General features: G+C 38.0%; 1 protein-coding gene across 2 annotated transcripts in view; it reads right to left on the bottom strand.

Annotated features, from left to right (window-relative positions):
• CACNA2D3 (calcium voltage-gated channel auxiliary subunit alpha2delta 3) overlaps positions 1 to 24,367 on the bottom strand; it is a 790,245-nt gene that overhangs the window by 83,908 nt on the left and 681,970 nt on the right. The gene's annotated exons all lie outside the window — the stretch shown is intronic.

Here is a 24,367-nt window from a genome sequence, read left to right as displayed (position 1 = left end):
CAGTATTATGTAGCATCAACATGGTATTAACATCCACCACATTGTGTGGACTGCAGTATAGGTTGCTGGTAGAGGGGGGGGGGGGGGGGTCATGCATTTAAATAAAAATGGCAGACTGCTGAACAAGACTCTGAATAAGTACTGACTATTAGAGTGAGAGTCCTAAAACTTGATTTATTTTGAGAAGTTTTAGAAATGCTCTCACCTTTTTTCCGTATCTGGTCCTCCCATCTGGTCGCTCAGAGGAAAAGGAATATCTGACTAATCAGTTATAACCAGTAAGGAAGAAGCCAAATTATGCTTCCCAGACATCCACACTTGCATGGGCATCCCCTGTTTTGAGAGTTATGAACCTAAAAAAATTCCTCATAGCAGCAATAGTAATGGGAGGATCTATCTAAATCCGGTGGGTCCCCTAATGTATCCAATGCTGCTCTGCTATATTCTACAAACCTTATTCTACAAGGTTTGATTGACTCCCTACAGGTTATTGTACTGTCAAAGCCTCTTCCCTCCAGATTAAGAGAAAGCACTATCCCTGTTTACTAACTTTGTATTTTGTCTTAACATAGTGAGTTCCACTTTAGAGAGTTATTTAAAAGGGATTAAAAGGGATAGTTTTCAAATGTTAAGCATTTGCAGTGATTTACAGAACTTGCATCCCCAGAATATTGTCTTAAAATAAGATCACTTATCATACAAATGATGGGCAGAAACCAATTAAGAGTCCAGATTACCTCTTCAGGGCTTTACTTTGCCAGGTCTAACAGCCCAGCTTCAGTATCTATTCCTAGGAGCTGATTTCACATGGCAGCAAACAGGGGCTTAACGAGATACATGAATATAAGTATAACATATTTTTTGTCACACCATCAAAACATCCTGCAGGTAGAGACAATTAACAGAGCACTATATGGAATAATAATTGCAAAGCCAATCCTCTGCAAAGAGAGCAAACTGTTTTCTCAGGCTGGAGGTCAGGGAATGTAGATACCAGTAATGGTTTGTTCAGATCATTTGATGCTCTGTGAATTGTTTTAAATCACTTCCAACATAGCTATATGAGAGTAAATTGCTGATGTAAAATCCAATAATTTAGGAAAAAGGTAAATAGATTAGACAATAGAATTATTACATTTTGCCTGATTGGTAATGTTTTGAATTTTTTTGTCACGTTATTGGCAAAAGAATGGGAACTAAAAAAAAAGAGGCTGTCACTTACATTATTTCACATATGTACATAGGTCACATGCTAGTGTATTTCAGTCATTAAACATTAATACACGTAAAATAGTATACGTGTAAGTTGAATTACTGGAATTATCATAATAGTACTGCCACAGTAGAGAATTGTTATAAGTACTGTAATTGAAATGTCTTGCTTCAGACAGAAAAATGTCACGTGTCATTGTATGAATGAGACTGATATATTAGTTATATTGTAAGAAAATATGATACATGTTTACATGAATAAGTTTTAGACATGTAACTCTTTTCCTATTTTATATTTAGCATTTTTATATATTTTTGTTTTTTTATTGGGATTGTGGCGTTTAGGACGGATTGCAGAGGGGCAAGAGTGGTGAAAGGAAGATAGCTGTAGGTTGTAGTAGTCAAGACGAGAGACAATGAGAGAATGTATAAGGGATTTATATAGGTCCTGAGGGTTCTATCTATCTATCTGTCTATCAATCTATCTATCCATCCCAGGGATTAAACAATAGGAGGTCTGTAACCCCAAAGCCCACCAGGGTTCACCTGCAGCCCCCTGCCAGATGATCTGACATATTCTCCATTTAGTTATAAAGCAGAGAATAAGATGAATAGGAGCAGCCAGCTTCCGTGTCATGTGACTTCCTTTCCACACTGCAGGTAGGTCACACAGCACAGCCAATCAGAGGAGGACTAGGAGGAGTTAGTGCTGCTCATTCTGCACCATGTGCTCTCTCTCCTACCCCCGCGGGCTCCGGCTGTGTAGGTTAGTGTGGGGAGGTGTGAGTGGCATGTGGGAGAAATGTGAGTGGCACATGGGTTAATTCTGAGGGGCATATGGGGAGGTCTGAGTGACAAGTGATTGGCATGTGGAGAGGTCTAAGTGGTATGTGAGGTGCAAGTAGGGAGGTCTGAGGGGCACATGGGTAGGTCTAAGTGACATATTAGGGACATGTTGGGAGGTTTGAGTATCATATGGTGATATTTAAGTGGAATAGGGGACATGTGGGGAAGACTGTGGCATGTGGGGTAGTTTCAGAATACATGTGGTATTTGAGGGTATGTAAGGGTAATTTGTGACAAGTGGGTAATATCCGTCCTTTTTTGGAGGCTGGAGGGTGCACATACGGCCCTTGAAGTATATGGGTTGACCATCACTGATCTATACACACACACACACACACACAATACTTGCTATATTCAAATACAATATTGGCACTAACCTACCTATATACAATACGGTACTAGCAATTTATCCTAGAAATGTATTTGTTATTATACTTATGTGTATTCATGTATCTGTATATTGAGTGTCTGGCACTGCAGATTCTATGATGCCTTATAAATAAATTATGATGATAAATGCAAATAGCTGTACACGCCACAACAATCACAGCTGCATACATGCTAGACATATTGCACTGATCCAGTTGTTCAGTTACCGTGCTGAACAATTAGATCCCAGTTCAGACTGGGTCATCTTGCTCCTGCTTGAAAGGGTTGAATGACAACCTCCCGTATGCAGTGATGTGCGTCATGGTTGAAACTGGCTTTCTACCACACTGGATCAAATCCCATCCAATGCTATACACACGTTACAATGATTGGTCAACTTGGGCGAAACTGAGACACCAAACTCTTATCATGTGATCACATACGCACCGCTCAACGCTGTGGTACTCTAAATTGCCACCAGCCGTTTGTGCAACGGAGAAAGATAAGACCAGTTTCACCAGCTTTACAGTGGTTTTAAAATAAACACAATCCTGACTTATATCTGTAGAGAGAGTTATTAAAAAGGAGTAAAAACAGATACAGTTAGTTAGGCAAAACTATTTTTAGAGGTAAATATGGTTTATGTGGGAATGATAAAAAACACTATTCAGGTAATTTACCCATCAAAGAAATTTTTTTTTTTTTTTTTCTATTAAGTTATTTTAATTCTGAGTACAGTAAACTGGATGGTTATGACCTAGAAGCCACAGAATGTAAGCCTATTCATTACACTTGAGTTCCAGTTTAAGAGGCTGCACACATTATAAGAAGTCTTCACCAGTCTTAAGAAAACAAGCAAATATTTAATCTCCATGCTTAAAGGCTGCAACTCAACATTTACCCACAGTATAACGTAAGCTCCTCTAACTGCAAACTCTCACCCGTTTATAAATATTATGCTGTGTCGCATCTGCCTAAGCCCTGTACAAACAAGACAATATTAATTAAACCCTTATATAGCTGGAGAGCTGTGCTCCTTTTAATTTGAAGCCAAATTTATTTTAGTGAAGTTAAGATTCTTTGATCTTATTTTTATTCTGTTTTTATTGAGTGTTTTTTTCTAAATTAAGTTATGCAGGCAAAGCAGTGGACTAATAAAATGGGATGTAAAATGATGCCATTCTGGCTAGTGCCATAGAAGACAAATATTTAATCACACACTCTTGATACTTTCTTGCAGCAATATAGATACATTTCAATAGGGGCCAGCCTTCACCAACGTGCTGCAATTCAAGGGAACATGATTTAGCTAGGTGGCATCGGATTATGTTTTTGTTGCTTAAATTATAAATATTACAATGTGCTGAATGTTTTGTTGCTTATGTTATTTTTGCATAATTTGGAGCTAATTTGTTGTTGTAATTATTATATACTTTGATCTCATTTTTTTAACTTGTTATTTCTTTACAACAGTTTAAACATAACATTTATACATATCAATGCTGTTTTAGCTATATATTTACTTTATAATTCATCTCTGTTTTACTTCTAGTATTTGCAGTCTATTCTAAATTGCCTAATACTGTACTGTATAAATCAATCTTAATATCTGTGCTTTATTAATTATTATTTATTGATATTAGCTATATATATCACATATTAGCTTCCAACAATTTTTACTTTATTTTTTGACTTTGGGTAGGTACCCGTATGCGAAATAGCAAATTGTTCTGTAATCACGTATGGATCCTTCTTCCAATTCAATTATAGTATTTATTGTTTATTTATTTCCTGCTTGTGAAGATTATGGAGCTGATTTATCAAAGGGAGAAAAGTGCCATGAAAATGGGTAATTTCTCAGACAATAGGCAGTTTTCACTCCGTCATATATATGAAGGGGGTTACCACTGGCTTTTGTATGGAGGAGCCTCTTTATCAATTAACAAGACCAGTGGTGGATCACAGCATCACTGGGTCCCATAGTAAAATATATCAGGGAGGGCTTGGCGATTCCTGTCCACTCATCATGTGGCTCCATTGTTGGATTTCTAGTGAAGTTCCATTCTTGGTTTTATTGTACATGCTCAGAAAAGGCCCCTACTATGTTCTCCTCGACATACACACTCTCTGCCTACTGACTCCACTCCTCCATTGTCTTCACACCTCTTTCGGAGCCTCTAAACCTGTTACTTGAGCCCACGCTAATGGGCATAGGTTTCAGCCTGTGCTGCATTTACCCCTAGCACCCCAGTAGCTGTGTAGAGAGTTGTAGTATTATTTGTTTACTGTATTATACTGTTATACTATGTACTGTCTCGTTGTTTCCCTCTGTACGCAGACCTCATATGGTACCCTATAAGTAAGGTTAATAATAATAATAATAATAATAATAATAATAATAATAATACTACATGGGGTCCAGCGCTTGTGTAATGAAGCCCTGCTTGGGACATTGCCAGCCCCGCCTCACCTCGGCCCCACAGAAACAAACCCACTACACTGGAGGTAGCTCTTCCACTGACCACGACTATACTTGTTATTAAAGTAATAATTAAAATAGTTTTTTCCCCAGTAAGGATCTGTTTAGAATAAATGCCCTGGTCCCATAAAATAAAAAATATTTTTGGAGAGTGAGGGGAGAGATGGTAAATAATATAATGTAGCATATATTTTATCTATCACTATATTTTTATTCCATGCAGAGCAGAACAGAGGACTACAGAGCAACATACATATAAGTCTTTTTGCTCTAAATATCACTTGTGGTGGGGGCTGAGTATCATTCAGGTGTCGTGGATATAAAATATCGCTAAACCACAGCGATAATTAATGTGATAAAAAGTTGCTTGGAATGAATAGGCCCCTAAAATTCTATTGTAAGAAATCCATTGTTTCTAACATTCTACGACACTAAGATCATTAATCTGTGACATTCGGAAACATAACTTATATATTCTACTCTACTGTATATTCTCGGGGCTTTGGTAGCAGGAGATACAGTCTAAATGTATATCATTGTATATAGGAGTCTTGGGAAAACTAAAGTTTCAAGGAACATTTACAGCCAGACAACTGGCACTATGTGAGTCTATGCAATGAGAAAGTCTTAAAAACACTTACACATGGCACACGTAGCTATGACACAAGCAGACAGTGTCACATAACAGTATCACATACCTTCTTATAAATAGTTCCAATCATGAACACACAAAGGGCAGACAGGACATACTTAAAAAGTCTCCAAGATGTGATAATTTACATCCAGCATGTTGGGATAGTCTGTGCCCAGCAGTATGTTCTATATAACCACATAGACAAGATGAAACAGAAAGACATATCTGAAAAATTGATGTAGATCAAAATCGGCTGCATCTTTAATAGGCGTAGCAGGGGCGCATGCAGGATCATCATCATCATCATCAACACATAGATTGTAAGCTTGCGAGCAGGGCCTTCTCACCTCTTTGTCGGTTCTACCCAGTTTGTTTATTAGTTTATTATGTTTGTAAAGCGCTACGGAATATGTTGGCGCTATATAAATAAATGATGATGATGATGATGATTATTTATATAGCGCCACTAATTCCGCAGCACTGTACAGAGAACTCATTCACATCAGTCCCTGCCCCATTGGAGCTTACAGTCTAAATTCCCAAATATAGACACACACTCACACAAACACAGACAGACAAACAGGGACACAGACAGACAGAGACTAGGGTCAATTTTTAATAGCAGCCAAATAACCTAGCAGTATGTTTTTGGAGTGTGGGAGGAAACCGGAGCACCCGGAGGAAACCCACGCAAACACAGGGAGAACATACAAACTCCACACAGATAAGGCTATAGTCGGGAATCGATCTCATGACCCAGGATGTCCAAAAAAAACATATAGAGAGAGCTGCTGCGCATGCGGCCGTGCGCAGCAGCAGCACCATTTCGGCGCCACTGCACTGAACAGCAGCCGCGGCGCTGTCAAAGAAGCACCACCGCGGACGCTTCTTTGACAGCGCCGCGGCTGCTGTATAGTACAGTGCCGCTATGTAGGGACACTGTTCTTCGCGGAGGGAAGGGGTTTCTGGAGAACCAGAAACCTCCCCTGCGTGCGCCCCTGCGTAGTTGACTCCACACTCACACTAAGCTTACATGTGGCAACCCCTGACCCACTCAGCAAGCACAAGCAGACACAAGTCTAAGATTCGCTCAACTGAAATTATGGGCGTATATTGTGCAAATGCAAGCGCAAGAAATGTTTTTTCTGTGGCGTAAATGGACATACGCCCAATTCTTCATCGTCAGGCGATATACAGTAGATTCTATCATATCACAAAGTGGCCCCATGGAATACAGACTACACAGACAACAGTAATACGATAACTTACAAGTAAAGATTGTACAACCATTATAATTTTGTTTCCAGAGAACATAGCATGGTAACTTTAACACATTCCAGCACACATTGTAATACTATTGCTGAATTTTACAACTGCAATAAACGCTCTGGAAATGTTAAGTGTTTGGCTGTTCTGAGTAATCTTATAAAAAGGAAAACTCTTGCCAGAGAACTGGTATCTGTTTGTAAACACAAGATGGTTTTATTTTTAGAAAAGCAAATTTTACTCCCTTCAGTAATGTTTTGGGGCCACTAATACAAGTTCCACTTTATAAACTAACTACAGAGAATTCAAGAATATATAAACAAAATGTATGAAGGTGCACCAGACCTGAAGATAAGGGGTTGCTAAATATGCCTCACTCCAGGTAAAGGTCAGTAGAGGGTTGTCTAAAGGTGTAAATTACCTTAATAGACCTGTGATCCTGCAAGGATGGAGATCTAGGGCCTCATTCATTAAGGATCTTAACTTAAGAAACTTCTTATTTAAGTCTCCTGGACAAAACCATGTTACAATGCAAGGGGTGCAAATTAGTATTCTGTTTTGCACATAAGTTAAATACTGACTGTTTTTTCATGTAGCACACAAATACTTGATTGCTTATACGTCACTGAAATTTAAATTTGATATTTGTGTGCTACATGAAAAAACAGTCAGTATTTAACTAATGTGCAAAACAGAATACTAATTTGCACCCCTTGCATTGTAACATGGTTTTGTCCAGGAGACTTAAATAAGAAGTTTCTTAAGTTAAGATCCTTAATGAATCAGGCCCCTAGTTATGCACATAATCCTGCTTGCACTCAGCTGTATATCAAACATCTAAATGCCAGCGGCTGACACCTCACCAAGGCACCACCTTCCCCTTTACCCTCAAGCTGTCTAAGATCAACTCAGAAATCTGCAATAACACAGACATTTACGGATGTTTACATTTTTGGCGCCCTAAGGTCACAGTTTTAATTGCTATAGCAAAAATGATGGCAACGAAAGCAGATGCTGTAACAGCTACCAGTCAATACCAACGAGAACTTGGGTTGGCCAGCTGGCCCTGATTCCCGGTGCTACATTAAAGGTGTCAGATAGACTCCGCCCCTTTTGCCCACACAGGCATGCTTGCTGAAACGATACCCTGGTCACCTACACAAGTGACCATGAAGAGACAAGAGCGAAAGGGGAAGACTACTATGGCCGAACATAACACTTGCGCCCATGTATTAAACGCTGGCTTCACCGCTATCTCGCCGACTGTGCCTCGTTTGTATTAGGAGAGAAAACCAGGATAACAACAACACAGAGGGGCATATTCAACTAGGATTCGCGGTTGCACAGTTCCCTGTACTGCAACATTGTGGCTTTCACGCAAGGAAATGTGTGATGTTGCGGTACCACAATGACGCTTTATACATCAGCCCTGTGTAATCGCGGCCACAAATCGTAATTGAATACCCACCAGAATGTCAGTGAGAAAACAAATTACATTGGGGAGGGAGGGGAGGGAAATCCTGAAGATAGATGGGGAAATTCTCCTATCCCTCTTGCTGGTAAAGACTTCCTAACCCCACCCCACAGAATCCTATTGGCTACTTCAAACTCCTGAGGAAAAGCTTAATCCTTAAAGGTAAGTGCAGTGGTGAGACTGCAAGCCAAGCATTTTACAGCATTCATCCCCATTTGGATCCTCATTTATACTTCTGCTATATGGATATTTTTACTTGTGAATGTTTATTTTGTCATACTGGATCAAGTGTTATTTGAGGTTTAGTTACCATTTAGTCTTTTACAATACAGTCCTCAATGCCCTTCCAATAAGCAGGCTGAAGTAAACCAGGAGAGAACAGTACCACAAATGCCAACAGAGTGAAGGATGTGCATGAGAAGAGAGTGACCATTGGTGCTAAAAGAGGAGGACTGCTCCACCAGGCTGGAGAAACGACCCTTAGCAGGAGATTCAATTGCCGGCAATTACAGTAGAAATCTCTGCTCATTTTCCCTTGTACCTCCATGGGGTGCGAAGAAAAATGAGTAGTGATTGCTGTCAAATCTCCACCGCAAAGTGTCTCACGGACGTTCCAGAGACACCTCGCGGCCAACTAGACTTTATAGCCACTTTTTACCATGAACATAACCCCAAGCAGAGACTATCTCCAGTAAATAATCCATTCTAAACAGTCACTTGTTCAAGACTTTCTATGCTAACCACTGCTTTCACCTTAATAAACTCTACTCATTTTATATTAATGCGGTTATAGATTTTGTCAGCAAATCATTGAATGCTTTTCTGGAATAATGTCACACTTATTCATGATCCCCTCATTTCCTAAAGAATTTCTAAGGACCTATTTTGCTAACCAGATATAATATTTTTGTACTGCTATAGTTGTGTTTAGTAGTTTTTCTTATTTATTCCTATATGTGTTCAGTATAGCATAATAGTTCAAGTTTTAGTAATGTAAAAATTCCAGAACTCCATAAGTAGGACTGCATACGCTTGCTTAGATTAGTTATTTTTTATCTTTAATTTAACATTTTATTTTACTGTAAAGAATTGTTTCTTTCATACTAAATATATCATTTGCGGATATTCAGATATAAATAATTTTATAAAATGAACCACAATGGACAATTGCAAATCTCTCTGTGTGTTTTTTCCTTATTTCCCTTAAAGTTTGGAGTGTTACTGCACTATGCCACAACTTTCAACCCAACGCATTTTACACCGATTTTTCCTGGTTCATTGAAAAATAACAGAAAAGTGTATATATATATATATATATATATATATATATATATATATATATATATATATATGTGTGTGAATCGCATTTTATAGTTTTACCATGAAAGCAGTAAGAGAAGTGGCGTTGTGTCATACCACCGTATACCGCACTTGCCTACTCTTCTGGAATTTCCGGGAGGCTCACGAATTTCAGGGAGTCCCCCCGGACTCCCAGAGGAGTAAGCAACCCTCCCGGATCCTAAAAAAATGCCGGAATTCACGGCATTGAATACCTGGGGCGGGGCTTAATCGCATCACTAAGCCCCACCTCAACTCTTCCTCCCGGAGGACAGAGTCACAAAGTCGGCAACTATGCCGTGTACCAGCTCACTTTGGCCATTGCATATATATATATAATTTAATATTTATGTAAAATGTCTTGTATGTAAAACTCTTCTCAGAATTTAAGAACTATAGATATTTCAGGTAAGGTCTTGTTAGAGGACTTTTAATTTACACATAAGCCTTACTGTCAGTTAACATATTAATGTCTACTGCCCCATTTGTGCTGTAGATTTAAAATCTGGTGGAGTTAGGCAGATGACCCAACAAGTATTCAGCAATCTTGATACAAAACTAGAAGTTGAGTCAATTTTGTTCTTAGAGCTCCTAGTTATTCTATCTGATTCCTGTGTACTGACCCGACTTGTTCTGACCTTGTTTGTTTGCTTTCTTCCCACCCTGGCCACGGACTTGTTTACTGACGTGAACCAGAGCCTCCAGCCTTAACCTCGGGCCGTCTTTGACCACCGTCCCGTTTAGTCAACAGCTTCCTGGCCAAACTAGCTCGGAGACTGCAAACTGTGGGCTCTCAGCAGTCAAGTCCATTACTCTGGTGAATAATATCTGCTGGTGTAAAACAATTTGTAAGCCTGAACCTAAGTATAGTAAAATACCCAGTGTGCAATGCTTTACTTTTACAGCACTAGGCATGCAGTAATAATTTAAGTGACCTTAGCTGAGTGGTGAATAAACTAAAGATACCATAACCACTGGGAAAGGACATTAGTTGTACCTGCATCACATAACCTCTCCAATATTTATAACACAATTTTCCTACATATTTGTATTGTATTTTCTAGAATAGACTTTTTTCATTGTTTTTTTCAAATTGTAACATCTAACATGCAAATTGTTAATATTCATAAATTACAAATATACCAAAAACTAAAATATTCTATTTTTTTTTTAGTCTTTTTTGCTAATTTATGTCCCCTCACTACCCTTTACCCCTCAGCTTATGCCAGTGGTAAGTTCTATGCAAATGAGAGGGATGACTTTGTAAAATAAAGATGACATCTGACACAAGCCTCTGGAAAAACAACTGATAAAATAACTACCACAGCTCAATTCTCACAGATATCTCCCAGCTCACACAGCTACATAAAATAAACCTTGTTAAATGTGGCTTACGGTATGTGATATAACACATCCACTTTATAGTTACAGTATGTTAAATCACATGTTATAGTCACAGTATGTTGTATCACACACCCACTTTATAGTTACAGTATGTGATATCACATGTCCAGTTTATAGCTACAGTAGGTAATATCACACATCCACTTTATAGTTACAGTATGTAATATCACACGTCCACTTTATAGTTACAGTATGTAATATCACACATCCACTTTATAGTTACAGTATGTGATATCACACATCCACTTTATAGTTACAGTATGTAGTATCACATGTCCACTTTATACAATATGTAATATCACACATCCACTATATAATTACAGTATGTTGTATCACACATCCACTTTATAGTTACAATATGTAGTATCACATGTCCACTTTATACAATATGTAATATCACACATCCACTTTATAGATACAGTATGTAATATCACATATCCACTTTATAGTTACGGTATGTAATATCACACGTCCACTTTATAGTTACAGTATGTAATATCACACATCCACTTTATATTTACAGTATGTAATATCACACTGTCACTTTATAGTTACAGTATGTAATATCACACGTCCACTTTATAGTTACAATATGTAATATCACACGTCCACTTTTTTAGTTACAGTATATAATATCACACGCCCACTTTTTTAGTTACAGTATATAATATCACACGTCCACTTTATAGTTACAGTATATAATATCACACATCCACTTTATAGTTACAGTATATAGTATCACATGTCCACTTTACACAGTATGTAATATCTCACATCCACTTTATAGTTACAGTTCGTAATATCACATGTCCACTTTATAGTTACAGTATATAATATCACATGTCCACTTTATAGTTACAGTATGTAATATCACACATCCACTTTATAGTTACAGTATTCAATATCACACATCCACTTTATAGTTACAGCATGTAATATCACATGTCCACTTTATAGTTACAGTATATAATATAACATGTCCACTTTATAGTTACAGTATGTAATATCATACGTCCACTTTATAGTTACAGTATGTAATATCACACATCCACTTTATAGTTACAGTATGTAATATCACACGTCCACTTTATAGTTACAGTATGTAATATCACATGTCCACTTTATAGTTACAGTATGTAATATCACATGTCCACTTTATAGTTACAATATGTAATATCACACATCCACTTTTTAGTTACAGTATATAATATCACATGCCCACTTTTTTAGTTACAGTATATAATATCACACGTCCACTTTATAGTTACAATATGTAATATCACACGTCCACTTTTTTAGTTACAGTATATAATATCACACGCCCACTTTTTTAGTTACAGTATATAATATCACACGTCCACTTTATAGTTACAGTATATAATATCACACATCCACTTTATAGTTACAGTATATAGTATCACATGTCCACTTTACACAGTATGTAATATCTCACATCCACTTTATAGTTACAGTTCGTAATATCACATGTCCACTTTATAGTTACAGTATATAATATCACATGTCCACTTTATAGTTACAGTATGTAATATCACACATCCACTTTATAGTTACAGTATTCAATATCACACATCCACTTTATAGTTACAGCATGTAATATCACATGTCCACTTTATAGTTACAGTATATAATATAACATGTCCACTTTATAGTTACAGTATGTAATATCATACGTCCACTTTATAGTTACAGTATGTAATATCACACATCCACTTTATAGTTACAGTATGTAATATCACACGTCCACTTTATAGTTACAGTATGTAATATCACATGTCCACTTTATAGTTACAGTATGTAATATCACATGTCCACTTTATAGTTACAATATGTAATATCACACATCCACTTTTTAGTTACAGTATATAATATCACATGCCCACTTTTTTAGTTACAGTATATAATATCACACGTCCACTTTATAGTTACAGTATGTAATATAACACATCCACTTTATAGTTACAGTATGTAATATAACACATCCACTTTATAGTTACAGTATATAGTATCACATGTCCACTTTACACAGTATGTAATATCACAAGTCCACTTTATAGTTACAGTATGTAATATCACACATCCACTTTATAGCTACAGTATGTAATATCACACATCCACTTTATAGTTACAGTATATAGCATTACATGTCCACTTTACACAGTATGTAATATCACACATCCACTTTATAGTTACAGTTTGTAATATCACATGTCCACTTTATAGTTACAGTATATAATATCACATGTCCACTTTATAGTTACAGTATGTAATATCACACATCCACTTTATAGTTACAGCATGTAATATTACATGTCCACTTTATAGTTACAGTATATAATATCACATGTCCACTTTATAGTTACAGTATGTAATATCACACATCCACTTTATAGTTACAGTATGTAATATCACACATCCACTTTATAGTTACAGTATGTAATATCACACATCCACTTTATAGTTACAGTATGTAATATCACACGTCCACTTTATAGTTACAGTATATAATATCACACATCCACTTTATAGTTACAGTATGTAATATCACACATCCACTTTATAGTTACAGTATGTAATATCACACGTCCACTTTATAGTTACAGTATGTAATATCACACATCCACTTTATAGTTACAGTATGTGATATCACACATCCACTTTATAGTTACAGTATGTAGTATCACATGTCCACTTTATACAATATGTAATATCACACATCCACTTTATAATTACAGTATGTTGTATCACACATCCACTTTATAGTTACAATATGTAGTATCACATGTCCACTTTATACAATATGTAATATCACACATCCTTTTTATAGATACAGTATGTAATATCACATATCCACTTTATAGTTACAGTATGTAATATCACACGTCCACTTTATAGTTACAGTATGTAATATCACACATTCACTTTATAGTTACAGTATGTAATATCACACGTCCACTTTATAGTTACAGTATGTAATATCACACATCCACTTTATAGTTACAGTATGTAATATCACACGTCCACTTTATAGTTACAGTATGTAATATCACACTTCCACTTTATAGTTATAGTATGTAATATCACACGTCCACTTTATAGTTACAGTATGTAATATCACACATCCACTTTATATTTACAGTATTTCTATTTCAGACATGAGAAAAAAAACAGCTGTAAATAAAAATAAAGCAAAAATTCTACAAATTAGAAAATTATGTATAAAAGTGAAATATCTTCAATTAAGCTTCTGGAGAGAAAGTTCTTTCTTTAAACCCAAATCTACTTGTCTCTCTTTCCTATCACAGGAGCAAGCATCGCAGGATGGCTCATCAATGTGCAGGTGCCCTCTTCACGGCATTACTGCTCAATACGCAAGAGAAGATCAGAAAGAGACAAAAAGGGCTCAAAAAGAGAGAGAAACCAGGGCTAACGGATCTATTTTTTGATAATATTTTCCGGTAGGGTAGTTTTTCTATAGTGGCTTTTCTCAGCTATCACCATGATTTAACAAGAGTATATCACTGTAGCGGCTGGATAATAGTCAGCTGACCAGCGGTACTGGCTAGCAGCAGGAAAAGTAATCTCACCACATCTCCAGCCAGTCCTGGATGCATCTGTGCACATGTGACCAGGCAATATAAAATAGAACCCATGATGTGGGCTTCCAGTTCCACTAGTTAAAACAAAAAATACAATGTAAACAATGCGTAAAACATATTTTTAAAGAATTAGTTCATTTAATATAGTTCTCATTGAAAAGAAATGCCTTATTTAAATAAATAAAGCATTTTTTCTTTCAGTATTGCCTTCCATCCTGACATAGTGATAGCAATAGGAAAATTGCGGCTGTACATGTACCACAATGTTTGTTTTGCTTAGGGAAGCTTTCACTGGTGTAGCCCCGGTGACAGCACCCCGGTAGCCTTTCATAGACAGGGAAAGACGCAAAACACCCATTTTCACTGCACATTTTCACCCATTTAGAAATAAACCTCTAAGGAAAAACAATAAGGCCAGCGGGGTGAGGAAAGAAAAGAGAGGGCTGTGGAGGCGGCAGAGGGATGATCAGGGTAAGAGTGGGGAGCTGAGGGAGAAATACAGAGGATAAGGGTGAGAAAGTGTAAAAGAGACTGCGAGGAACAGGGTTCAAAAAGATATGTACGAGCAGGAACATGAAGCAAGTGAGGAGCATGGGGGAGGAGAAAGATAGACAAGTTTGGGGACAGAGAGAAAGAGCCAATGACTGAACTGTCCTGAGATCTAAGTCCCGGTCACCTTGACTTGCAGTGCACTGGACAACAATGTTTTTGTCTGGGGTGTAGGACTGAGGTGGGAGGTCCTGACCACATATTACAGATCAATAGTGGGGCTGAGCCCCAAAAGTTTGCAAACTTCTGACCTAGTTTAACTGGATAATCCTAATAATAAAAATAATAATCATAATAATCTTGTATGACTAAAGCAATGACAACTGCAAACATCAATTTAAAGAACCACAACAGTCCTCTTTAACAGAAAAACAGAATGACTACAATGTATAATGTTGTGTATAACTAAACATTGCAGCTTGTATCATTAGGAAACATTACATTGTTTTGATGACATTCAGCGTTGTGCCCTGATGTTCCTGCTCTATAAGCGGTGGCCCATCAGTGTGGGTGGAAGATGAGCGCACACAATGAGTCATTAAGGAGAGCAAAGTAAAAAAAGGAGTAAATTTGCTCCTGGGCAAACCATGTTACAATGCAAGTGGTGCAAATTACTTTATTATTTTGCACATAAAGAAAAAAAATACTGACTTTTTTGTCATGTGTAACACAAATTCTTGAAAACTTTATTTTTAAACTGAAATTTAATGTTGATCTGGGTCATGCTCTACTCCAACTATAAATCTGTCCCCACATTTAAAATTTACCTCCCCCTCCAATGCAACATGGTTTTGACGAGGTGCAAAGTTACTCCTTTTTTTTGTTTTGCTATGCTCTCCTTAATACTTTTATCCCCATTGCCTGATCATGATCCTATCAACCGCTGTTGATTCAATATAGTGTGTGGCTCTGACATCGACTGGTGACCCTGTATCTCCGGTCAAGAGGGGATCGGCCCCTATGTAGAACTTATTCAAATATTAATAAAGAAATGAAGTGTAGCAAGCAGAGAATAGGCTATGTATTGTCTATAAATTACAGTTCATATATATTTAATTCTAACACTTTAATATGTGTAACAGTAACCCTTCAAATGTACAAATGTCAATTTGGCTCCAATTTCTGCACATTTGTGACACAATGTTTCAGCACCATGGGGGCATGAGATATATTATATATGCTATTGTACACCACACACACGCATTATATGTCTCATGTGTGTAATAAATATATTGTATTATGTAAAAATGATATAGATATATATGCAATGCTGGGAATGTACTCAACACAGTTGTGTTTAATTCTCTACAGGTGAAAAGAAAATACTGAAGCGGTACATCACTCGTACAACATTTATGAGATGGAAAATACAGTAACCAGGGCAATAAAGAGAAATATGTTATTTACGGCAGACCACCCTATCATCTTAAGAGGGGCTGTTTCCATTAACCTCTATGGTGATCTCATGTGCACTCCTTCCCCCTATTGATGAAATGAAACCTGCTAGTTGAAGACGTTAACCTATACAATTCAAATGTATGTAAATATGAGAGAGCCAGATTTGACTGCCAGCTGGAAGGTGCATTGGTGCCAAGTTTCAATGCAAAAGTGTGCAGGGTGTCCAACGATTTGCTCCATAAACTGCGTATTATTGGAACCGGGGCCTTTGTGTGCAGCGTAGAAGATCATTGTGCCCTGAACACCTGGAGTGGACTCTGGACAGTCTGCCAAGACAGCTCAGTGGTGGAGGGTGTTGGAGGAAAAGAAACAGAGCGTATGACCAGGCGTGGGCAGCGTGTGTGGCTCCGTTCATTAAAGATTCAAAACCATCACCCATCACTTCATATGGAGCAAATAAATCCTGCAGTGATCCAGTCATTTAAAGGGACATTACACTGAAACATTTCGTTATTCTACTAACCTATATTTTGAGCTATTCTTATTGAATTAAACGGGGCACTCCCAGGTATTCAACATTTGTTTGTACAAGCTTTATTGCTTTGTAACGACAAACCAATATTCTACCACAGGTTTCTCCACTCCCTAGAGTACTGTACCAAACACAGACTCAATGGATAACGCAGCCTGCTAAACTTACCTCACAATAACATTTTCTGTATTTGAAAAGAAAACATATACAAGTGAGGTTATTTATTATAAATGACAGATGCACGGGGAGGGGATTTATTACACATTTACAAGCATTAGGGGGTTCATAATAGGAAAAATTATGTTCTTTCAGTGTGATTTCCTTTGTGTCATCTAATCCCAAACATTTAGCTGCTAACTCCAGGATACAGGGTGCAATGTTTACAGTTTTGGAAGGAGCCGTAAGGGAATGAATGCTCCATCAAAATTATGTTTTTAGTTAGGATTAGAATACTGCATTTTACCTACGTGCTTTATATAAGTTAATGTTTAGGACCTAGGGCTAGATTTACTAAGCTGCGGGTTTGAAAAAGTGGGGATGTTGCCTATAGCAACCAATCAGATTCTAGCTGTCATTTTGTAGAAAGTACTAAACAAATGAAAGCTAGAATCTGATTGGTTGCTATAGGCAACATCCCCACTTTTTCAAACCCGCAGCTTAGTAAATCTAGCCCTTAGTCATCCCTTACAATCCATTACTTTATTATAAAGATGAACTGTTGTGGAAAGAGGTCTACAAATATATACATTAATATCATTATTAGGTCTAAATGGAATTACATGTGTCTCACTAGCAGCCATCTCACTGTACAGCTCACTGTGACTAGAGACATGACCTGATGGAAGGAATTAGAGAGGGATGCGGACCCTTTAAGACACTTTCAAATTCAAACATACGTCAAGCCACTAAGCAACACACTGTTTTCTTGTGTCTTGTCTTTAACCTTTGACAATGAAGGACAGAATAAAATATTTCACACAATAAATCAAATTCAGTGTTTTTTTGTTTTGCTACTCTTGTCTTGAAGAAGAAACAGATATAAAATAACTTCCGCCTACAATCTCCAAAAACCACATTCATGTGAAGCCACACCCAGTGCCAGGGCAGACGCCCATGGAGCCATGGGCAGCCCTCCCCTTCCTTATGGACATTATGGCTCAGCGAGACTACCCTGCCCATTACCAACATGGAGGAGCAGCAGCCCATAGCTTTAAGGGAAGATGATGGCGGCTTCTGGCCCTCCATGTCACTGGCCGACGCCCAGTGCAGGAGGAGTAAATAAGAACACTGAATCACATTATGTCATTTATTTAGTGTTTTAGGCAGTCTCTAAACCTTGGCGCCCAAGAAAACCACCTAGGTTCATCTAGTGGTAGCACTGGTCACAACCCTTTCACGGTCCAAGAACTGGGACAGTCCGACCAAAACGAAGACTATTGGGAGGTACGCAAATAAAATTCACAAATATATATGTAAAAGTCCCATCCCTTGACAGAACTTTGGATGTATGATATAGTATTTAAATTTGCTGTGTAATTCAGTACAGCCTATTGGTCATAGTCAGAGATCCAGCTGCCCAGTGGTTGGGCCAATAGGCTGGATCGACCTGTGTATGCCCAGATTTCATCACCAGTAAGTGTGGAATCTGATTGTATATACTCTGGATCCAAGCTCCATATGTCATGACATTTTGCTTAGGTCTATTTAAACCCAGCAGGTATCCCATGAAGTACATTGTATACAACTGTCATTGACAAATCCAGGGATCTCTCTCTGGTGACAATATGGAGCCGCACACCAGTGTTTAATCAGAATAAAACACCCAAATCAAGAAATCAGAGTTTATTATTTCTCTCTGGCTTCTAAAATACAGGAATCTGGAATTTTATTTTATTATTTTTTGCCTTTTTTTCTGCACAACTGATAATGTTCTTCTGATGAGCTGTGTCTGGAGAGCAGCTTTTGGGATGATCCAGCTGAAGATATCATCACTCGATAGAATGTCCTCGGTTTTAAAGCTTTTGGAATAATCATTCGTATTTTCCCTCAAAATCCCTTTACACTGTTCTTTGCCAGGTTACAAGTACTCAGCTGTCACTTTATAAATCATTGCTGAGTACAGTCTTCAAAAGCCTTGCAGAGAATGTGAAATGAATACAGGATTTTGGAGAGACAATGCTGTTTGTTGTAGGCATGTGCTGCGTTGAAGGGGTTAATTTGTAAGCTCCCCTAGAGCTGGGTGATTGGCCTGTTGCTTACATCTGGTCTGTCCTCATTGTGTCAAGATGAATATATAGGCCTCAATGTCACCAGTAACCATCTGATAAATCAAGGCAGGGTGAGGTCTGTTCAGCTTTAAGGCGGCTTTAGTGGAAGAACTGAGGTTTTAAAGGATTCTGCAAAATACATCTGCACGTATATATACAACATACAGCCAGGATATCATGGACCAATAAGGGCTGCTAGGATATTCTACCGAATACAGTATAAGGTTGGTGCTGGCGAAGTATGAAAGTAAAAACACACAAATAGGGCCTCATTTAAATGCAGGCGTAAATCCTGCCAGATTGTGCAATTTTGCACATGTTGCGTCGCAGGGGTTGGAGCAAACTTAGAATGTGCAGACAGATTTAGAATGTACAGACAGATTTAGAATGTGCAAAGTTGGGAATGCGCCAAATCCTACTCAAATCTAAATGGTCATCGATTGTCCGGGTGCAATTTTGCACCCTTTAGTTTGATTTACTCCTAATTCTAAATGAGGGCCATAGGTAGCACTGGAACACAAAATACATGAAATTAAATATATTAAAATTTGTTTAGAAATACAGTAAAAATAGTACCAAATGGAGATCCCTTGTTAGTTTAAATGCCACAACGCTTGATTGACAAATAAAGTTAAAACCATAACATCATTAAAAGACAAAAAATAGACACTAATAGATAACACATGGAGACAACACACAGTGAAAATATACAGCCAAATGATTAATATTAGTCCATAAACCTATTTAATCCATTAAGGAACGATCAAAGAACTAATGGATTCAATAACAGTCACTCCAAGATTCACAAACTGTTTCAGTATCCCTTAATAGACCGATCATTCTTACCAGCCAGTGATAGATGTAATGTTTGGGCTCACCGGCAATGACAATGATTGTCCGGATGTAATGCTGGCAGGCAACCAGCAGTAGCGGAAGCACGTGGCAACGTGTTTGTGAAACTGATACTGGTTAACAGCATGGTGGCTAAGTGGTTAGCACTTCTGCCTTATAGCACTGGGGTCATGAGTTCAATTCCCGACCATGGCCTTTTCTAGTCTGTGTCTGTCTGTGTACGTGTGTGTTAGGGAATTTAGACTGTAAGCCCTAATGGGGCAGGGACTGATGTGAGTGAGTTCTCTGTACAGCGCTGCGGAATTAGTGGCGCTATATAAATAAATGGTAATAATAATAATAATAATAATAATAAGAGGAATCTTACCACTTTCCAGACCGGTGGTGGGTTTCTATATCATGTGCGAGCCAGCTTACAATATATATTCCCTATCCCTCACACACTCTCATATGGATTAATTATGTTGGAAGTCAATTAACCTACCAGTAAGTCTTTGGAGTGCGGAATGAAACCAGAGGACCCAGAGGAAACCCCTGCAAACGCCATACATTTAGTTCCCTGGTTGGAATCTAATCCATGACCCCAACGCTGTGAGGTGGCTATGCTAACCACTGTGCAACAGTGCTGTATAATACAAGACAAGCCACTAAAAGAGATGCTGGAAAGATAAGTAGAAATAGGGTGAAGCAAAATGCAGATACGAGATTTAGGACACATTTATGAAAGGAGGTCTCACCGGCATTAGAGCTTATTTTGGCTTTGTCCAGTACACCAAAACGGTTAAACCTGTCAGCAGTAAGTTTCAATCATAAAGGCTTCCCCATGTCTTTGCAACTAACAAGTTTGGTGGCGGTACTCAAGAGGGCAATAACAGAACAAAACCATTAAAATGCTTTATTCTTTGAATAAAGTATGTTTTTATTGTATAAATGGCTTGACATATTATTTATTATTTTTAAAATAAATGTGATCTTTTTTTAAACTGAAAGTCCAAATATGGGTTTTCAGTTCCACTGCGCATACACGCGTCGGCAAAAGAGCACACGCATGGCCTGGTGATGGGTTTAAGTTGGGTATTGTTCAGTGTTTTTCCACATGAGCATTCCGGAATGGCAGAATTCCTAGGGACGATACCCCTGCCCCTCTAATACTTCTGTAGATGGGGTATTTGGATAGTGATAGCTCTTTTAAAATAGAACTTAAAGTTAGAACTTTTTAAGCAGATGCTATAAAAACATACTTTGCTGTTTCATAGCCTGATAATATGAGGAGCAGTATTTTGGACATTAGCTAATAAAAAGAGTCCGACAATAAGATTAGGTGCGGCATATATATGAATACAACATGTGATTGTGTACGTATAAACAACATAGTATAATAATTACAGTATACATTAATTGTTTCAACAAACTGTCAGATTTCTGCCCTTTGTAGGTTTGGGATATTTTGACCATGATCTCACAAGGCAAACCATAGCCCTACGCCAGAACGAGATTCATAAGAGAGGGGCAGCCCTATTAAACAAGAATCCTGAACTCTTCCACTAATAAAAGATAAAATGTTACAGAACCATAACAAATAAACTGTCACTCCTTAAATCACTGTCTGTCATCTTAAAATTCAAGTAGGGATTCATATTTTTTTCATAATGCTCTTTATGGAGCTGGAAACAAGTGTTTTGTTATTGCTGGATGTGGAGCATACATGTGGTTTAACTTTGCCTGACCTTATCCTACGAACATGTTTAAAATTGGTTTGTTGCTAAAATTAATGCTATTGCAAACTTTAATATAAGCTTGCTTCAGATTTTTTCCTGGCGCAACAAGATACAGTTTAAAAGGAAGTGAGAGACCAATGAAAGCTTCACCCTTATCAAGTTCTTCCAACTATTTATAAACAGATGATTGCAAGAAATTGTGCTGGGGTAAAATCATCAAAAGGGCTGTATATAAAATTGAGGAAGTATATATTAATAAGTGATGCTGGATACATGTATCTATAAGGAATGCAATATTTGCACATCAATCAGTTCATCCATGCTGTCTGCTAACGGTCATGGGTCATGACAAGAATGTGGAAGTGTCAGTCCTACAGTTGATGCCCGTTGCACTACAGTGAGAGCAAAGCTGTTTCCATGACAACGGGATGCTAGTTGAAACCGTTGTATTCACTATTATTATTGTCAGCATCCTCCTTTATTTAAGAGCTCTGACATATTTCCCGGAGCTTTACCGAGAACATATTTCAGGCACATCTGTCCCTACCCTATTGGAGCTTATAATTTAATTTCTCTACCGCAAACAAACAAATAAATACAATTCAGGGTCAATTTAGGCTAGGTACACTCTGAAGAATTCTGACCGATGTGTTATGTACAACGATTTTACTAACGACTGAAGGTCCAGTCGCTTGGGCGATTCATGCGTACACACTGACATAATTTATCTTTAGATATGTGCTCTTCATCTGGTCCTCTAGTCGTTTAGAGAATGACAGCACAATAACCACTCATTCATTCATTCCTGTTACACTGGTTATAACCGCCTTGTTATAGCTATCCACATGTCCTTACGAATGTTCAGTCTCAGAAAGAATGAACAAACTATTCCAGCTACAGCACTCACTACATTTAGTCACCAAGACGTGTTCATTGCCGGCATCGGCTGAAAAGACCATGACTCTGTAAACTCTATGGAGATCGTGATCGTGAATGCATACACACTACCTGATCGGAAGGTGATTGGAACGAGATTATTAAACAGTACGACCGTCCAAATGAAACGCCAATCGGCACTTTAGAACGACTATCGTTCATCGTGTTATTATACACACTAACGCGATATGTGGCCGAGCGGTTGTTTATCCAGTGATATGCCCGATAATCTGCTGAAAAACCTTAAGTGTGTACCTAGCCATAGTCAGAAGCCAATTCATCAACCAGTATGGACCTCATTTAGAGTTGGACGCAAAGTCCATTTTAGGCGCATCTAACCAAAAAACACTACAACGCATGGGCAGAAAGCCCCAAATCCGCCTGCATCTTGGACGCAATTAACAACACTTGCGACAGCTTGCGACTCACTACGAGAGAATGGGAGGAACGCGGAATTGTGAAGGCGTGACCATGTAAATACATCCTAGTCGCAGCGAGGAGCAGACGCAACACACGTCAAAACAGGGCTAAAGCTGTGAGGCAGGAATTAGGTGGCGCAAACTTTAGCTAGCTGCAGGAACTGCTCACAGCTCGATAGGGTATTACGAGTGGGACGCAAATGGGGTTGCTTGCCACTCGTAATACCCTACCAAGCTGCGGGACACTCCCACTCCTACACTTCTTAAACGGACTTTGTGTCCGACTCTAAATGAGGTCCTATGTGTTTAAACCATGGGGTGAGAAGCACATTCAACACCCTCCCTACACACACTCTATGCACAAAACATATAGGTCTGCTCCGACCATGACTGCCTCACCCTCTGCCCCGCCAGTTGGCACCTACACCATCGGCAAGTGAACTTAATCACTTCATATGTTTATCTGAGAACATCTTTATTGATGCGCATTTTACAAACCAACATGCACAGTGCATTTGTCACGTTAAATTTAGATACACTACAAATAGCTTATAGAACTCGAGGGCAGCTGTGCAGTGGTAGCGTGACTCTCATCTGAAGATTAACCCTTTGCTTACTAGCGCTCTCTGTAATCTGAGTGCCCACGTATAAGCCCAAGATATGTGTAGAGCACTTATGAGACCAAAGCACAGTACTACACACTGCGTGGATGTTTAAATATATATATAAAAATACCCATACATTGCCCTGGTAAGTATGCAAGTGCTTTGCACACAAGTGACTGCTATATCTGTCTGTCAGTGGGTACTTGGAAAGAATCGCTAATCCCATTCTTAAAAAAAAAAACAAAAAAAAAACAGTGTAGTAAAAAATACGGTGTTTTCATATTACAAAATTGTGTCATGCTCAGCAAATGTAATCTTTGGAGATGTCACATGGAATGACTTCTGGGTAATGCAAACAAGTTGATCTGTCAAAACCTGTCGTTAACATGCAAATGTCTACTGATACACATGGAAAAAAAAATAACACACCACGCTGCATCCAATCGTAAACC

The sequence above is a fragment of the Mixophyes fleayi genome, chromosome 8 (assembly GCF_038048845.1).
Source record: "Mixophyes fleayi isolate aMixFle1 chromosome 8, aMixFle1.hap1, whole genome shotgun sequence".
Taxonomy (NCBI): Eukaryota; Metazoa; Chordata; class Amphibia; order Anura; family Limnodynastidae; genus Mixophyes; species Mixophyes fleayi.
Note: the sequence above shows the minus strand (reverse complement) of the source record. Positions and strands in the feature narration are given on the sequence as shown.